Raw genomic sequence first — 20,696 nt, forward strand, 5'->3', positions numbered from 1 at the left:
CGGAAAGTTAATTAACAAATGGAGACGTAACAGAGCGTTATTCAATGAGCATAGATTGTATTGAGAATTATACACAGTGCAACAATATTTATGATAACTCTGAGCTTTCTTAATGTATCTGTATAAAAATTTGTAAGATTTTGTTAAAGATTACAAATAATTTGACTACCAAGAATGAGATTATTTTTATCAAGTATTTCCAATAAAATCTGTTATTTACCTATTGTAGTTATTTGCACTCAGACTCTGAACTGTTTGAATGCAAGGTGATTTTGATGTTAAGTATAAAAATACTTTTTTCATCTTATAGTTTTCAAATTTCATTTCCATAGCTTCTAGAACCTCCTAAATAAATAGCATAAGTTATTTAAGATAAATTTTTTATATTCTATTTTCTCAAACATATCACTAATTCTAGCTATTATCATAAATGTATAGTGCAACGAAATGCTTAGAAAAGAAATAGGTAAATATCTTAATTTTTTTATCAAATAATCTTGAAACATATTCTTTTAGTAATATTCTTAATTGAGTGTCTTTACCCTTTCACATATAATTTATTTTTACTGTTTTATTTTCCATTCCTGTCCTATAGAATTGTTATTTTTCATGATGATACACATCTATGGGCATCCCTGACCAAAAATACAGATCACAGGCCAAGAAACTTCAGCCATCAGTAGAGTAGCACACTTGCTAAGCCTCGTGAACCAAGGAGAAGATGGTTTGAATTTTAAAACAATTGTTAATGCTTTCAAATATGCACCTTAAAACACAAGTAACACATAAGTAACTGAAATATAAAACTAAAAATTAAATACAATTCAACTGTCTATGTAACTAACTAACACATTTCTAGGTGAGAAGCAACACCAAAATGCTAGCTATGGAAACAATGCTAAGAGCAGTTTTATTAGTTTTGTATAGAATTGTTTGAACCAATTTTAAAATAATTGTTGGGAAATTGTACTTTGAAATGTGCTCTTCTGTTGGTATAAACATCTAGCTCAAATAAGTAAAACTGGCTGAGAAATCCAGACTATTTGTGTAGAAAGTGGGCATGGTTTTTGTCAAGAGTTTCAAGGAATATATTTCCCCTTTCTCCAAACATGCATTTAAGGAGCTTGAAAGAAGAATGTGTAAACAGAGCAATTAACTTAGTTTCTATTTATACATAGAAGTAGGGTGTACATATAGTAGAATTCAAGCTACAGAGATGAAAATATCAAACTTTCTGAACTTTTGCATCACATGACAAGATAACTAAAGTTTAAGAATTTTTCTTTAAGGATTTTTTTTAGATAAAAGAATTAAAATTTATATAATATAAAACTTTGATCATAAAATTGCTTAGCTAAATTTTGAATATAACTGAGTAAAACCTCGTGACATGCACAGAAAAGGGTACCCGTTTCCATAGGATTAACAGATGGAGACTCAAACGAGAGGGAGGAAGAGGAACTAGCTCTTTGGTATTGTTTTTGTTGAGCTACCTGGAATAAGGAAGGCTATTAGTGGAGGACAAGGGACCCTAAGAAAGATTATAGTGATCATGCCAAGTCCATTTTAGATGTTGTATACGAACATAACCCAAGGGTATAAGGGATTCCAAGGAAGCACAAGTCCCCAAAAGAGAGAGAACTTTCACCTCAGTGAGAGAAGGTAAGTATATGGCAGAGAAGACTAATTACTACATGTCCCTCAAACAAAGAGAAGGAGGCTGGGCTCTGCAGAGATGTGATTTGAAAAACAAATTTGAAATAACTGAAAACAGTAATAAATAGAAACATTAATGTTAAAATTCTCCTTACCTGAAAATGTATTTCTGATAAATACTCACTTCCATACAAAGATTAGCTTGATCTTCCCATGCATCTTCCTATTAACATTGCATGCAACTATCCTTGAGCTACCTCCCACCTTATAAAACGCAACTGTTAAATATTAATTGCACTAGTGTATGATGAAATCATCCTGCAATAACAGTTATATCAAGTGCAAATGCCTGTGGGCTAACGACTGTACAATGATGTTATGTTGCTCTCCTGATGGTGGAGGGCTGTTATTGCACTAGTGTACAATGAAACCATCCTGCAATAACAGCCCTCCACCATCACTAAAAATGGTACTTCTGCATTTTTATCATTTAAGAGTTATTTAAGTGATTGTGTTTGAAGAAATAAAATTCCTGATTTTCAAGTTAATAAAAATATTTTTTAATAAAAGTCATTATTAACCGTGCTGCAAAAAAACGAATTTGATCTGAATTAAAAAAAAATGTAAGGAGATACAAATGATGCAAAACTTTCTTCAAGCTAAGTTTGTGTCTGTTTGTTTGCACCTTTCAGCCCCTATAATAGTAGGCCTAAAAAGATATGGAATCAATGTATTAAGGTTCAATGTCTGTGACATCACATTTTTAATGTCAATGAAAACTTTGTAATCTAACTTTTTCCACAGAAGAACGGACTAAATTTTTGGACTGATTTATGTTGAAAAACAACAGAAACATTTATGTGTATTTCATAGAGAGGTGTGCTGCTATTGTGGTGTCACAATAAAAATCCATCAAACATAGTTGGGTATACTGACAAACAAGACTAACTTTTTTATAGAATAGACAAGTTGAACCCAAAAAATTCTGCAAAAATAAATTGGTTTTTATTCATTTTACTTTAGGAAAAGAGAGGGTAGTTAGGTACGATAAATATTTCTGACACCGATTAAATACCACAAAGTAAAATGTTGAGAAAAAGAAGTCTGACTGCTAATCACAAGCAGAAAAACATATGCAACAAAAGCAACTGAGTGAGACTACAAGAAACCAAAAATGTAGTTTATTACAAAGGCATTGCAATTAATGTTAAGAAGGGTGGGTGGAGTGAACTATACAATAAATCTATGTATTTTTTTCTAAATTTTTATGCTCTTGAGCCATTTATCTCCCAGAAAATATGACCATTTGACATGAATTATTATATGAAAAGCAAAATTTTGATCCTATCTGTTTACAAATAACTACACATCGGCGTTCTGTTCAGTTAATAGCCGGGCACTGCCAGGTAAGGACAGCTAGTATAGGATTATCTTAGCATACCTTACCAGGCAACATTATCACAGAGTGGGATCTATATAAGGAGCTAACAGAAGGGACGACCTCTACAAAAAATGAAAAAATAACACAAAAGAATACACTCCCCGACGTCATAACCAAACTGGAGCACTCAGAATTGCCACTGGAGGGAGATGGTATCTGCCAGCAAAGGATACAGCCAAATGGTGTAAGTAATGCAATACAAAAATATGAGCCTGGACAATCTCCTTCACAGGGTGACAAAAACTAGCAGGCAACAACATAGCGATGCAAAAAATTTGATGAGAGGAAACATGATAAAGGTGACACCTTTCACAGGAAAGGGAAGAGTAAGTGAACTGAATAAGCAGATGAACCCAACCTGTAAGAGTGATGGGAGAAAGATCACAATAAACAACAGGATTCCAGGTAATAAACAAATGGAAACCATGAAAAGGAGAAGTATAAGCAATATAGCAATGCAATCCTTGTACAGCACACAGAAGGTTGGTTGTTTGGCATTTCATGGCAGAAAGCAACAAGTCTATTTGCACCAAACAACTAATAAAAATCTCAAAAGTAAAAGATTATAAAATGTAAAAATAAATCAAGTTAAAACTAAACAAAGCTCAAAAATCAGGTAAAAAACTTAAATAGAATTAAAAAAGCATATAACCTGCAAAAAAAGCTAACAAACTGTAACCAATGTGTAGCCTAGCCAAAACAACTTCCTCCTTCCGATCCTTACAGAGACAAGATGGCCAGAGAGCAACAGTAGGTTTAATCTGGAAAAGCTTGTTATGACAAGCTGACTGCCAACTGGCATGAAGCTGAGCCTTGAATATAGGACCATAGTCCATATATGGGACAAGTAAGGCTGTAACAGCACCAGAGCAGACAGACTTAGCTACAGTGTCAGTGAGCTCGTCCCCTAAATACCTACGTGGCCAGGTATACAGAAAAACTGGATGGAAACAGAAAAATGGGTCCGTCATTTCTGAATATCAAAGAGACCAGGGTGAGAACTAATGTTATGCAATTCCAGGGTCAGTAGAGAGCTAAGAGAATCAGTGTAAATGATACAATTAGTGGACTGCATAGCTTCTTTGTGATCCAGGGCAAGTAACCACCAAGCCAAAACAAACCATGGCAGAGCCCACAGAGTCAACCATAAGTAAAAACAGAAACAGAAAAATGGTACTTCCAGTTGGAAGTATCTGCCTTCCTCAGATAACTCAAAGAAAGGTCACAGATGGGGGACAGTAATAAGCCATGGCAGGATGGGCTGATCACTGGAGACAGCAATGTCATGCAATGACAGACCCAATTCTGCCAGCTGCACCTGGATACAAAGACCAATAGGAAGAATGGAAAAACCTTTTTTTTTGGAAAGAGCATAGCCCACTGAAGAAGAAAAACACAATCCAAGGTTGGATGCTGTAGTAAGAATCGAAGTATAGCAGCATACTGCAAGGAAAGCTGCAAATGGTGGAGGTGAAGAGGAGGTTCATGGGACTCAGCATACAAACTCTGGACTAAAGAAATATGGAAAGCCCCCATGCAGAACCAAAGCCCCAGATGGTCAATAGGGTCCAACATCTTCAAGGCAGAGGTCCAGTTTGAATTGAATGAGGGCAAGATAGATCTTGAGCATACAGCATTGATCATCTCCCCAAAAGATGGAAGAAAGGACATGGAGGATGTTTAGTGCCCTTGTGCACTTGACACATAGCTGCTTTATGGGAGAAATGAAAGTAAGTTTATGGTCAATAATAAGACCCAAGAATTTTGCCTCAGGGGCCACAAGAAGAACAACATCACAGAGACAGAGCTCAGGATTGGGATGTAAACCTGTTGATAGCAAAAGTGCATGCAAACGGTTTTGGAGAAGGAAAAGGTAAAACCGTTTGCTGTGATCCACTTCAACAAGTGATTGATGACAGTCTGAAGCTGCCTCTCAATAAACCTCATGTTCCACAACCACTATGAGATGTGGAAGCCTTTAAAAACAAAGGCTGTTTGCAACAGTAGGAGGAAGTTGTCGAGTAATATAATTGATTTTCACACTGAAAAGCACAACACTCAAGACACAGCCTTGAGGGACTCGAAGTTCCTGTGTAAAACAATGAGAAAGAGTCGAATTCCACACAGAGTTGGAATCGCTTGTCATGTAGAACATTACAAATAAAAATGGGTAAATGGCCACATAGCCCATATGAGTGGAAGTCCCGCAAAATGCTGTACCTCCGTGTAGCATCGTACACATTCTCAAGATAGAAAAAACTGAGACAGATGCTCTCTCTCTCTCTCTCTTGTGGAAGGCTTCCCTGATTGAGGTTTCAAATTCAAATCAGGTGGTCCATGATGGACCACTGTCGATAGAACCCACAGTGGGTGGGCAAGAGGAGGTTGTTTGATTCAAGAAACCAAACAGGACAAGCATTAACCATCTTCTCTATGACCTTACAGAGACAGCTAGTCAAAGCAATTGAACAATAATTAGAAGGAATCTTGGAATCCTTTTCAAGCTTAAAAAAAGTAGGACAACAGCCTGGCACCAAACATCAGGAAAAACGTTCTCCTGCCAGATTCAGTTAAAGACAACCAGAAGAATAGCAAGAGGGGCAGGAGAGAGATGCTGCAGCATCTCATAGTGAACATCATCAGGTCCAACCAATGTACCACCAGACTGATGAAGAGCAAGCTAGAGTTCCACCAGCATGAGGGGGTCAATTTTAGTTATAGAGATGACTGGCCTGAAAGGAAAGAGGTGATTGCTCTGCACAAAACTTGATGGCCAAAAAGGTGGGGGAAGAAACAAAAGTGCTGGAAAGATAAGAAAAGCTCTCACTGAGAGTACTGGTGATACTCTGTACTTCAGCTACTTTCTGGTCATTGGAGAGCATGATGGAAAGGGGATGGGAAGCATACCTTCCATTGACCTTCCAAATCTTGTCCCACATGACGATAGAAGAGATGCTAGTTGTGAACTTAAACCAGGATTCCTTTTGGCTTTGACGTCTGAATTGCTGAGCATGGGCACAAGCCTGCTGGAAAGCAATGCAGTTGGAAAGAGTGAGATACCTGCAAAAGGTATTTTAAGCCCATTTCTGAGCCTTCCATGCCTGCTGGCAGGTTGGAGATCACCATGGATGAGGATATTTTTGGAAACATGTCGAGGTTTTGGGTATAGAATAAACAGCTGTTTGAATAATGCAACCTCCACACAGTCGTTAAAAGATGAAAGACTAATGGCAGCAAGATCAAGTTCCAAGAGAGAGGCAAGAGAGAGCCAATCAGTTTGGTTTAACTTACACTGTGGCACTCGGGTCAGGTGACATTGACCATGGCCAATCTCCCTCAAAATGATAGAAAAAGGATCACTGCCCCATGGGTCACAGTCAACCCTTCAAGAAAAACGAGAGAAAAATGTAGTGGAACAGATGGATAGATCAATAGCAGAAAAATACTGACTAGGTGCATGAAAATAGGTAACAGAACCAGTATTGAAGAGAGATAGGTTGTGATCCAAGAGCATATGCTCCACAGAATGACCCCTCCCATCAATCCCAAAGGGGATCGTGTCCATTAAAGTCTCCCAAGATGAAAAAGGGAGACAGCAACTGTTCTATAAAAGCATCAAGGTCTGACTGGTCACAAGGCTCCCTGGGAGACAAGGAGAGAGAACAAACAGTAATGGTACAACCCAAGAAGATATGGATGGCTACGACGTCCAAGGGTGTATTGAGTGGCACAGAGAAGGTGGTACAGTATCAGCAATGTTTCCTGTAAGGAGAGACACATGGGATGATAGAAATCGATCAATGCCCTAATGTTATCCCGATTAGAATGGAAACCTTGACAGTTCCACTTTATCAAAGTGGCCATTTTTATTTAGGTGGAGGAGAACTGGATGGAGAACCCTTCTGTTTGCAGCCATGCAATTTTTCTTTACTGTCGACCTACATGGACCTTGCCCTGGATGTGAGCAGATCTCTGTCAGTAGAAGCAGATTCCAGTGACTGAGGGGCATGAACAAATAATCATTCTGCATGTTGAGGCTGAATAAGATGAACCCAAGCAGTCACTAAAAGCGATGGTGGGGACAGAGAAAGGAGTAGATGTTGACTTGTCAACTCTTTTATCCATAGAGGGCAAAAGATTATTCACATGGTGTGATAAAGACTCTGTTGAAGGCACGGGAAGATCTGTATGCACTTCCACTATAGCAATAGAATGTAGTGTAGCAGCATATGTCCAAGATGGAGTGGGGGACAATCATTTCTGAACCTCAGGGTAAGAAATGTTATGGACAGTGCATAAACGTTTTACCTCTTTTTCTTCCACCCACTTAGGGCAAGATCGATATTAAAATAGGTGGTAACCACCACAATTGATGCAGTGAGGGTCCAGTTGACACTCAAAAAGCATCATAGTTTTTGCCAACACAATGAGCATATGTCAAAGAACCATGAAAAGATGCCTTCGAATGTCTGAACCACTGACAGTGGAAACACCAGAGAAGGTTAGGAATGTATGGCCGCACATTACAGTTAAGATAACCTACCTTGACAAAGGCAGATAGACATGGCAATGTAAACGTCAAAATTAGCAGCATTGGCAGCATAATTCCGTCCTTGTGAGTGAAGATGCATCTCACAGCAAAAACTCCTTGGCTGTAGAAACCAGTGAAGATTTCGGACTCTGGGATGTTCTTTAAATCCATCTCCATGATAACTCCTCGTCAGGAGTTCAAAGTAGCATGAGGAGTAACCTCAATAGAGATGTCCCCAAGGGTCTTTGACCTCAAGAGGAGTTTGCCATGTGTAGGTGTAGATGTTTCCACCAAGATGTCTTCAGAGTGTAACTTCCTGACTGAATTGGGAGAGCCAGCAAGCCTCTATAATCTGTTCTGAATGAAAAAGGGAGACATTTGCCCTAAGGATTTGTCAGCCAAAGAATGGAGAATTAAAAATCGAGGTACAGGAGCTGACTTTGGTGATGACTGTGTAACAGTCATATATGCATGGTTATTTATCTATTAGCTGTTTACTATTTTTTCGATGATTGGGGAATCCATAAGAAATAGAAAATGATTTAGTGCCCACTGACCCCACCCACCATGGAGTCCTACGAGGGGACACACTACAATGCCAAACAAGGACATTACAGCAATGCCAGGGTTTTATAAACACTATAGCTAAACACCAGCATCAAACACAATGTCCACAACATCCATTGAGAACACTCAACACTGGTAAGCAGTTGACTCTAGCCCAACAGAACCAACCAATTGAGAGTGGGGGGCACCCATCTACAGGAACTCAAGGTCAAAGTGGTGTGTTGCAGTGCTCCAGACACCACTCAACCACCAGGATCCTCTCCTCCCCTTCACAGATCACGACACATGGCAAATACATGGGTGGATGTTCAGGTCCCAGAGGGGTAAACTTAAAATACAGAACATTCCCTGGGAGGTCCCCTCACCACATATAGAAATCCACCTCATGGGGACACAGAAGGTAATCAGAAATAAAGATGTGAGGAGGAAGGGATGGAGATAGGGGAGAAGACAGATTTTCCTTCCTTGGCAGAAGAAGTTTTAAGAAGAAAGGAATGGTCTGGATGGAGGACAACATAGGTACTGTGATGAAGTATGTGAAAACATCAATGACAAAAAGGTCATAGCTGGGCTGACCAGTTGTGCCAACAGGAGATGAAAATACGTCTTAAGGGAAAGGAGAAGAGGGAACAGGATGACAAGAGTTCAAACAGAGAACTTGATAAGACATAAACAACAACATTAAGATCCAAATCAAGGAGAGAAAAATACAACAAGGTCGAAGAAATCAAAATGAGGAGGAAAAGGATTGGTGATGAAAAAATCTTCTAGAACCTGATAAAATGAAACATTTTGAACAAAGAAGCCTGATAGCCAAATACTTTTGAAAATGAAAGATTCTAATCAAAAAGCCAAGAGAAATACAGGGAAAGATGAGACACAGTAGGATGTTAAGGACTTAAACCATGTCTGATAAACCAACAGCAATAGAGGAACAGACAGAATGAGAGAGAAGAGAAGCAACACATCATGTCTAACCCATGCATCTGGCAAAGGAGCTGACAAAAACCAAGTGTGATGCTGGAGAATGGATATGTTGGGATAAAATACATCCAAATGAGGTTGATAAAGGAGACAGAGGAGATGACATCTATAAAGGTTTGAGAAAAGGAAACCAAAGATGAGCTGGCTAATATGGAGCTACCAAGATTACTCAACATAGGGTAGATTGGATGAAGGAGAGAACCTTGGTGATGATATGTATAGATGGAAAAGCATAAATGTAAATGCCTTACCAATTCTGGCTGAAGGCATCAACACCAAATGCTAGCAGATGAGGAACTGAAGACCAAATACATGAATGTTTGTTGTTGAGATAAGTTGCAAATGAATTGATGTGAAGAGTACCCATGATAGAACACAACCACTAAAAAAACTTGGGGATCTAGGGACAGCTCTGTAGGAAAGACTTTGTGTGGTTACGATAACTGATCCACCATCAGAGTCAAAGCACCTGGGCTATGGCAAGCCAATAAGTGAATATTGAGCTCTTGAGGTCTAAACCTGGTACCTTCCTGTATGTTAATGTAGGAGACAACCAAAGAGATGACAGAATGTATCAGAACCACACTCCCCTGCAGAAAATGGAGGAAATGAGACAAGGCCCAATGAACCACTAAGAGCTCCAAACGATTAACATGAAGGCTTAATTCCACAGAAGATTAAATTCCAGAGATTGCATGTGCACCCCAACTAACAAAAGAAGCTAATGTGAATGAGGAGGTGGAAGAACACAGCTGTAATATTAGTTCTGTTCTGGACAAGGAGGTGGAAGAACACAGCTGTAATATTAGTTCTGTTCTGGACAAGGAGGTGGAAGAACACAGCTGTAATATTAGTTCTGTTCAACCACCATGTGAAATATGTCCACAGGAAAACTGGAAGGATGACTTAAAAATTTAATGGATCCAAGAGGACATTCTATTGATTTCACAGTTTCCACTGAAAAGAATGTGATTACATTCAAGAGGAATTAGTGCTTCTAAACAAGCTCACATCCCCAAAAAGAGATAGAACCTTTTGAGCAGGCAGAGGAGAGGATATAGCCTTGACTACCTATCTCTCAATATCCTGAATATGAAGGGGAGATGGCTGTGCCCGACTGCAATGGGAATTGGACAATACACCAAAATGAATGAGATACTGAGTGGGGAAAAGAACTGATTTCTCTACCTTGATCAATCAACCTACCCTCGCCACCTCCTGGAGGAGTAAACGAGTATGTACTACAGATGCCGCATGTAAAGGAGACAGAAAAAACTCTTCATATAATGATGAGTCATGAGACAAAAAGAACGGAGATAGTGAGCGAAACTTCAGACAATCCGACATAAGACATAAGGTGTTGTGGCAAGCCTGAATGGAATAGCTTAAAACTTGAAACATGTCCCTCATGAATGAACTGAAGAAAACGATGGGAGGAGGAAGATATGTGCACGTGAAGATAAGCATCTGCTACATCAAATTTGATCATCCAAAAACCAGGAATGAAAACCCAATGAAGAGACAGAAAGGATTCCATGGTGAAATGAGGGGTTCCAGAAACTGATTGACACAATACAGATTATGACTGGTCTCCAATCTCTGATCTTCTTGAGGATGACAAAAAGTCAAGAATAAAAATGTGGAGAAACTGGAACCACTTGTTTCGATAGCATTTTAAAGCCAAAGCTCTGACACATTCTAAGAAAGACAAATGCAAGAAACCAGATCATTGGAGAAGGAAACAGAATATGGGAAGAAGAAATGGGGGAGGAGACCTGAAGTGAAGATAAAGACCTCAGACTAAATCTGGAGAACCAGCGATCTGCAGAAAAAGTTCCCCAAACCTCCACAAAGGAGTGGAACCTGGCCCCTACAAAACTTGAACCCAGTCACTGATATCTCTTGCGGCACTCCTGGCCTATGCAGTTGACATGAGGATAATGGCAAGAACGACTAAACATGGGTAGAGGACAAGATGTGGACTTGGAAGAACATGAAATAACCAAAGAATCAGGAGAAAGGGAAGTGAAAGGCTGGGATAAATGATTCATCAAAGAAGAGAGAGAATTATGTAACCTAGCCACAATAACCCTTAACTCCAAAGAAATTGGGGTGATCCACAAAAATGGTATCACACAAAACAGAAGTCACACATAAGTTCCAAAGGGAAGACAGGAGGAGGTGAACTGTTGTAAGTAGTGATCTCTCCCCCAACAAGTACCAACAACAAATAAGCCATGTAAGGAGTGAAAGAGCAGACGAGAAATGTCGAGCTAAAGTCACCAAAAAAAGAGAACTGAGTTCTCCCAAAAATTCATTGACATGAACCTCTATGTCTGGGGCAAGGGAAAAAACACAAGTAATCTGAAGAAAGGAGCTCACTTAATAGGGAAGGGGATAAATATAAAATACAGGTCAAAGTTGCAAAATACTGCAAACCTTTGTAATCAACTGTAGGAATGGCATTGAAAGTCGAACGTCCTCCATTGTTGCCTGAAAAAAAGCATAGCAAACAAAGGAGCAGGAAAAACTTGGTCAAATCCCCCCCCCCCCACTGCTCCATGTCATCAGTTCATGTTGCCTCACATGGGGAAGATGACAAACCAAGCCCCTTGCAGAAAGCTAACTCCTGCCGACCCAAAGCCTGCACTCCACAGCTGATAGTGCCAATCACAAGGCTTGAATAATAAGGATAAACATGTCTCCAGACAAAGCCGGAAGCCACGTAGTAAACACAGAAGTTGTTAGTTCTTAATTTGCAAAATAAATGTGAGAAATATACATAATAAACTCATAACTGTAAGCAAAGTAACTGAAAAAAATTTAAATGTGGAAACACAGCAATAAATTTCTACATGAGAAATCACGAAGAAGCAAGAAACACGTCTGACTAATAGCATGCCAATCGAGAAAGTAAGGTACACAGAATGTAATACAGCTGCTCAGGGAGTGTGTGTCATGCTCCTATTTATTCATGCTAAATAAGCAGAGTGAACTAAGGGGTATAAAAAGGATAGTGCATCAGGTGAAAATTAAGACTTTTAATGCTTTAGAGGACAGTCCAAGATTGAGAGAAGCTTTATATGTAAGAAGAGGTATGTATCATATTGGAAACGAGGGAAACTGAAATAAAATTTAAATCAGTAAGAAACCATTCAAGTCTCAAGTAATTGAGTAACAAGTTCGAAACATCAATTCTTGCCAATGCCGTAAAAAAGTGCTTAGGAGAGCTACTGCATAAGGAAGTTGTGTTGTCCCTCTACAGTAATGTCATCATGCATTAACTTCACATTAAACACATGCTTTTTAGGTGGGAGTTAGCTCAAAGTAGTGGCATGTAAATCTCATAGGCAGATACAGGAGAAATAAAGCTATTGTGTGTGTGTGTGTGTCGAGGTGAGGAATTTGATTAGTTGATCACTTTTGTGATATTAACCAATTTAGTCCTACTTTTGATTAATCTATTAGTTTTTGTGACACTAATCAATGCAATTACTGGTTGTAGATAATTGATTATATAGAGTAATCTATTAAGTTGGCCAGCTGACACACCACCAATAACTTTTATTCTCTCAAGTTAAGGTTTCTTTAGTGACTTTATATAATACATCCAGACTTTACGAAACAACAAATTTACAATGAAACTTGTCTTATGTTTAACTCAAAATCCTATTTACACAGTGCTTCACTCGAACTGGTTAACTAACTAGATATTGCTAGTTCCAGCTAACTCACTAACTTGATCTTACAACAGCTTTTACATTATGATATGCCGATTCAAAAATACCACTTAATTATGAGGGTCTAGCTACACTGACCAAGGTCAGTTCTCATGTACAGAAGACGATGCATGTTGTCATTGTTTTCCAATCTTGAAATAATGCCTAAGGATGGGCTTTGTTTGTGAGGTGTAACAAATGTTGGACTTTGACTTGATAATAAAGTGCTTTACTTGCAAAATTATGTAAATCTTTTATTTGGCATTTGAAAAGCTTCAGGTTTAACCTCATTGCAGGTGATGGTATAGAATATAATTATGACAGCTTCACTGGCTTCAGGTTTCTCATATCAAAGGCCAAAATAAACTAAACAATGTAACCTAATTTTACTAGCATTCATCTCTGGGACAAGAAATATAATCCTAGTACACAATATAGGATTTTCAATCCATGATGGAAAATTAATGCATACAGTTAAAGTAAATCAAGTAATTTTCATACATTTGTGTTGAGAAAATAAAATGTTCAAATTCTAAAGATCTACACTTACTAGTAGTTAATGTAAACAATTCTTCATTTTTCACCAATTTAATATCCAACAAAGCATCCTTCTCCTCATCAGAAAGGGGTTCATCCTTCATCTTTAATATTTCCATGGTTACATCAGAGCTTCATTTTTATATTCTTATAAAGGTTCCAGTTAGACTACAGACAAATACATTAAGAATTATAACTTCTATCCTTCAAAAAGGTACCAAAGTGTACAGCAAATACTAGCCTAAAAATTCACATTATCTTGAAAACTTCATATCAATTGGTAAACTTCATCTTCTTCACATCTTTATAATAAAATTCTTACCAGAACTGTACTTGATATTAACTGATTTTTAAACAAAATGTATAGAAGGAAGCCAATACAATGCATACATAAAGTAGATTTTTACTACACTGAGATATACAAAATTACATTATAACACTAAATCACAGGAACTGCTAAAATACTACACTCTGTATCTTTACACCATTTTAATTTCTTCATTCCCAATGGAAATATTATTATGCAATAATTCACTAAATACAATTATCACATCATAAAAAATTCATTTGGTTTATTACAAAATGTGTTTAAAGATGTACTGTTTAAAAGAAACATTACACATTTTTGTCATCTTGATTTTTTAATGTTCATCAAGAAAACTTGATTCATGCAAATAGAAACCATTACACCAAATGTCAAAAATCCACAAAATATTTCTATGAAAAAGGGCATGGACAGACACTTCGTTTGTTTTATAACAAAGTCAGACTGCGTTATCTGCTATGTCTACCGTAGGGAATCAAACCCTAGATTTCAGCTTTGTAAGTCCATAAACTTACCACTGTTCCACCAAGAGAATGGACAAACAGACAAAGTATTGAACAATAATATAAATTTTGTTAAATGTTTTAATTTATAAACCTTATATGTATCAGAACTGTTTTGTGTTTAACATGAAGATATATCCGATTTCTGTTAGTTTCAAATGAATATGGGTTATTTCATGTAATAGAAACAGACATTAACAGTTTTTATAAACATAATTACTTAGAAGACTGGACTTGCTCCAACTAAACATTACTAATTTCTCCATATTTCATTAGTTTCAAAAGTAGTACATAAAATATTGTAAAACTAATAAAGAAACTACATTTAACACAAGAAAAAAGAAACAAATGTCCATACAACAATTCATCAACTTTATATTTATGAATTCAATATTTAACAACTTCCCAAGACAAGTTAAGCACAAACAAGATATTTTTATGATAACCAGAAAGGTTCATTATAACTACAGTACAGTCTGTTTCAGCATGAATATTGCTGTAATTATTAATTAAAGTGAAAAAATTGCAACTGTTTAAATTAAAGCCAAAAGTACACAGTGAGAGAACACTTACTGTCATCCTTGCTTTTGGAAACTTTGAGAGAAAACAGAACATATAAGAGATACAAATAAATATTATAGCTAACCACAATCACAAAAAATGGTCACAGAGAAGTTCAGCCAAGCACACATTTGGATTACAGGCAATCCCTCTAACATTGGAAGTGTGAACATTCCAAGTATGGGGTGAACAATGGAAGTACAAATGTATTACTACAGGAAGAAAAAAGGAAAATTTTTAGTGGTTCCATCTAAATTATAAAAATGACTATTTGAGATTTTCTCCATACAGCTTGATAGTACATTCCATGTCTATACAGCAGTTTTAGTCAGCAAGTTTCTATTCCTAGACCTGTATCCTACTTGCAGATAAAAATTAAACAATAACTGATGTTGTATTGAATCAGTGAGTTGAAAATGCTGTGTTGTTAAAACATATTTCTGACATTGTTTTATAATGAGCTGAAGTTGCTAGGTGGTGTAGTGTTAAAGTATAGTACTCATGTTGAATTATGTTGCTGAGTTGAAGGTGCTACTATGTTGTGTGTTAGTGGTATATTCTAGTGAAACTGAATTAATGGCTGAGCTATGTCAAATGGGTCAGAAAAACAAGAGATTCAATCAGAATATTAAATCATAGAGTAACACTGCAATGCTTACTGAGTCAATTTTAAATGAAGTAAAGATTGTGGACAAAAAGTGGTCCATAAAATAAATAATCTTTATTAAGACAAACACAAACACAGTATGTGTACTTGCAGAGCACTAACTGCAGACAATCATTCCAGGTAGCTTCTATCAGATAGATGACTAGTTGAAAGACAAGTTTTTTTTAACTCTCCCAGAGTGACTTGTGCTATTACATGACTGGTCATTCTCATTATACATAAATAAGCCAGCCATAACCTCTAGATATCACCTGAATAATTGCTGAGGGACATTGCCATCCAAACCATACACAAGGTCTCATCAAGCAATGTTCTCCATGGACAGTGCGAGGTATTAAATACTTCAATAATAACAAGAAAAAAAAAAGATCAACTTAATGGCTTTCTCAACCACATTACGGAAAATCTGCACATATTCAGAATAATTATTATAATTATACAAGAAGATAGAAAAATATAATATATTCATATATCAAAGAAGCCTGGTTTATGTTGTGGGCTCGAGAATGAGCCTGTCTGAGTGGGGTAGGATTCTATAAGTCAGTATGGGAGTTACCTGTTTGGGAACTAAATCTTAGTAGGTAAATTGATATAGAGCATTGGTCTCCGAAATGCTAATAATAGGAGCCATATAACCCAGATTTGACTCCCATTCTAAACATTTTCTTCTAATATCCTACTTAGTTTTATCAGTGCATACCTGAATGTAATTGTGGGAATTTATTTTTCAAACATGAAACATGATAGAAAACTGAGGACATTAGACGACTGAAGATATAAGACTAATGTACAGTAAACACAACACATTAATAAAACTAATTACACTACTCAGTTGGGTGGCATGTTTACTTTAACAACAGTGATGATCAAAGTAGGCAAAGTACCAGAATAATAGTGTATGGAACAATGGATTAGGATCTTGTTTCTATTTTACCAGTTTGGATAACAAGGTTATGATTAAACGTTAACAGATGAAGGCATTTGTATGGAGATGCTAGACATGAAGTGTCCTACTAAGGATATAAATGAGACAAACCGGGATAAGTACCAGAAGTTTAGTATCAATTGACAGAGTGAAAGACTTACAGAACTACAGTAAAGCTGAAAATTTGGTTCAAAATGAAATAACCAAATCAAAACAGGGCTTAAGAGAAACAGCTTGTTGATAATATCAAAATTAACAGCAAATATCTTATGTATGTTAAATGTAAACAAATGTTAGAATGTGGGATTGGATCTTTAATGGATGACAATGGCAAAGCTTTTGTTGAAGATATGAGATATCTGAGGATTTAAAATTTTTCTTTTGTTTATAGAAGTTAAGATACAATCAGTATTTCTGAACTGAGCATAATATAGGAAATAGTGTAACTGACCTGTTTTGTAGATATTAATCCCTTGGTTTTAGGTATAAAGATTTTGTGATTAAATATTATAGATAAAGCACTAAGAAGAGTTTTCTTGAACGTATTAAAGGAGGTCAAAGATCATATATGGAAGCCTCTCTCTTTCTCATTTTTGGTAGGCCAATAGAAATGAGTAGATAGCCTAAGGATTGAATAGCTACTAATGTTGCCCTTGAAATTACAAGTAATTTAGTGTTACTTGGGTATAATTTATGATACTTTATAAAATAACGTAGTAAAATATTATATAATAAATTAAAACCAACATAAATTTGTCAGTTAAACCTTGTTTTTCTAGCTAGTTAACTGTTTGTTTTTTAATTTTGTTATTTGGTTGAAGGAAATGGTGTAGACTTTGTGAACTTAGATGTTGATAAGGTGCCACAGAATAGCTTAATTAGTAAAATGACATAGTAAAGGTTGCAAAATGATTAATTAATTGAACTGTAGGGTGTTGGGATATGGAAAGGCAAAAATGAAATCCATTAAAACTAGACCCCCCAGCAGTGGAAGTCGGGATCAGTACTCGAGCTTTTGATCTTATTTTTTACATTAATGCTAATTGATACAGCATAATTAGTAAAGTGTATGATGATATTAAATCTTGGGTATTTCTAGTTGTATTGAGGAGACTGATGTACTAAAGAAGGACCTGGATCAATTGGTAAGTTGGACAAATATTAGGCAAATGACCTTTATCTATAAACTATAAGGTAGTACACTTGATTATCATAATTTATATCATATATTTAAAATAGATTGGAATAGCAGGACTGAAGAAAATCATCTTGGGACAGTAGAGGATGCTCTATTACTAGTAGTAAAGTTAATAGAATTTTACTTTTCTCAAGGTTCTAATGGTCCTTTATATTCCTTATCTTATTTGTAATAACAGGCATCAGAACAAAAAACATTTATTAAATTAGTAAAAACATTACAAAAAAAATAGCACAACGTATTAGTTGCCACTCTATTTCCTATGCACATAGATGTGTATAAACTATATAAAGCCTGGATCAGTCACCAAAATGTAACATTTACATTAATGTACACCCCAATATACACAGTACAGACAGTACAATCCAGAGTACATGAAACTCAGGTTATATTTCAAAGTTCAATGTAACTTATTATGACTACCAAATCAGTTCAACTGTAAATTTAACAAATAACGCAAAATATTATCATATTAAACATATTCTTAAATACTGAACTTGAAGTATGTTAATTAAGTTGATTCTTTCAACTATTACTTTAATTTTTAAATAGAATATTGAGTATGAATACATTTCATTATTTCATAAAAAATGGTAAATATATTAACTTGATAATTAAGATATACTATTAATATTAGTATTATTATTTGACGAGTTAAAGTTATCAAATAGTTGATAAATATGTTTATTTCAAAAATCTATAACGCTAGTCCCCCCGCCCCCTCGTTCAAGTTGTTGTTACTGTTACTAGCTTTAGTAATACTAATAGTAATATAACATTACTATTAGTATTTTAATACTAACAATAAAATTCTAACAAAAACCAGCATAACAGTAACGTAACATTGTAAGCCTTAACTACAATACTGTTACAACTTACACTTTTACAAGTTACAGTTGGTGTTACAAGTGTTATGTAATATATTATTACTCCAGCTTTCCTTGGGTGTTAAATAAAACTAAAAGTATTAATATTATTACTACAAAGATTAAATTTATATTTACAAATATTCAAAATATATTAAAATGCATTAATTATTTTCTTACTTATTGTTTTTCAACAAGTGTACTAAATATCAGAAAAACTATTAGTATCTTATTTTAATTTCCTTAATTAACTACCCAACTTTCAAGTTAAATATAACTTTTTAAGACTACTGACGTACCGCAAAATCTCATCAAATTATATCCAGGTGGTAGATACGCACATGCGTGTGACGTAAGCGATACAATCGTCTAAATTCTGTTCTTCTAGAGTCTAGAGTACCATGATTTCCCAAGCTATGGTCCGCAAAGCAAATTTTAATGCTCCGCGACGCATATTGAAACTTTCTTAATTATTATGAGAAATGAAATGCACTGCAAAAATAACATCATAGAAATGGCTCAAATGCTTGTAACTAATCAGTGAGCAATTTTTTGTACTAATCATCCTCTAATTGTAGCTGTATTTGAAATTCTCATTTATTTTTACTTATTTATACCCTCAATTGTAACTTTTTCTCGTTTTTTTCTGCATATGCGCATGAAAGCCTGTATGTCAGTGTTGCCAACTTTTATTTGAACCTAGGAGCTAAATTTTGAAAAACATTAAGCTAATTCCAATATATACATGTTAATTTTAAAATTTTTATTCGCTAAAATGAAAATATGTATAGGCTTAATCCCTATAAAGAGTTAATTATGAAACAAATTGCCGCTAGATGTAAATAAACTAAATTGGCAACCTTGCTGTGCAGACTATCAACTGCCTGAGCCATGGAACAAGAGTTGCCCACTAGCCGCAAATCTCCAGTGCTGTTGACATCGTAATTCCGGCCGGATTTACCTACGGATTTCTGCAGTTTATCATTTTGGGAAATTTTTGTCTCACCTTGCTTTTCATTTATTTTATTTCTTGAACAGTCCCAGAACTCCAAATATAAAACTGATTGATTTCACCCATAAAATGGATAAATGTCTGAAAACTTGTAACAAGTCCAGTGAAGGCAGAGTTGCTTCTGGAAGTTCTGACGAAGTAGGCCTAAATGGGAAAGATGAGGAATGTATGGCGAGTTCGTCGACATCATTGCCATTTGACAAAGCGCCAAGAACACATAATAAAAGTCTCATAAAAAGAGTAAAAAGAAAATATGACGATAGCTTTATAAACTGTGGTTTTACATGGACTGGTGATAAGAAAGAACGGAGCGACTTTGTGTTGAGTGTGGAAAGGTGCTGAAGAATAATAATATTACGTCTCTGGTCGTTTTTTAATTTCCTGTATAATTTCTTTCGGATGAAACTTCAGTGATACAAGTCCTTTCGTAAATAAAACTAGTTTATTCTTTCTCAGTACAACTTCGCAATACACTTAATTTCCACAGTCACTGTCACTTAAACACACGCTATAATTCACAACAATTCACGCACTTTACTTATCGTCACTACCACGCCTGACTCAATTGTCCGTCTCTTTCTCTGCCTGCCTGCAATTATGTATGCCGTCACTTTATTTGCCGGCTTATATACTAATATAGAGGACGCGTAAAAAAGACTAGAGTTGTTGGGAACAGTCATGATCCTTCTAGAAACCCATGACGTGTTACCAGTGTCACGTGGCTACCGCTGTCGTAACAATAGTCTCTTTCCTACAAAACTAAAACGACATTTAGAAACCAATCATTCTCACTTGAAAAATAAATGCAGTGATCTGCATGTCACAGCACTTAAATCAACTACAGTACCCCTATGTCACAGAAGATAATTTGGGGTAGGATAAAGGAACATCCCCATGGAAGCCCAATGCTTGTGGAAGCAGTGGAAGACCCATCCAGGCCAGCGGATTTGAAGATTGGAAGGTCACTTGTGGCAGGTAATCAAGTAGTACCTATAACAGTGGCCAATTTCTCTAAATGTGAACAGACACTTAAGGAAGGGGCATTGTTGGGTGTGTGCTAGGAGGTAGAGCCAGTCAATGTTAAAGCAAGAACTACAACTGTAAAGAAAGGACATACACTTCCAGAACATTTGACTGACCTCTATAAGTTAAGCATAGTCCATTTGGCATCATCACAGGCTCTTCAGGTAAAAGATCTTTTGGC

The 20,696-nt window shown here is 36.2% G+C and overlaps 1 pseudogene; it reads right to left on the reverse strand.

The window, feature by feature from the left end:
* The window catches only part of LOC106470341, an 80,440-nt pseudogene extending 61,694 nt beyond the window's left edge, over positions 1 to 18,746 (reverse strand).
* Between the last annotated feature and the right edge of the window lie 1,950 nt (positions 18,747 to 20,696).

This window comes from Limulus polyphemus, unplaced genomic scaffold, assembly GCF_000517525.1.
Source record: "Limulus polyphemus unplaced genomic scaffold, Limulus_polyphemus-2.1.2 Scaffold3954, whole genome shotgun sequence".
Classification (NCBI taxonomy): Eukaryota; Metazoa; Arthropoda; class Merostomata; order Xiphosura; family Limulidae; genus Limulus; species Limulus polyphemus.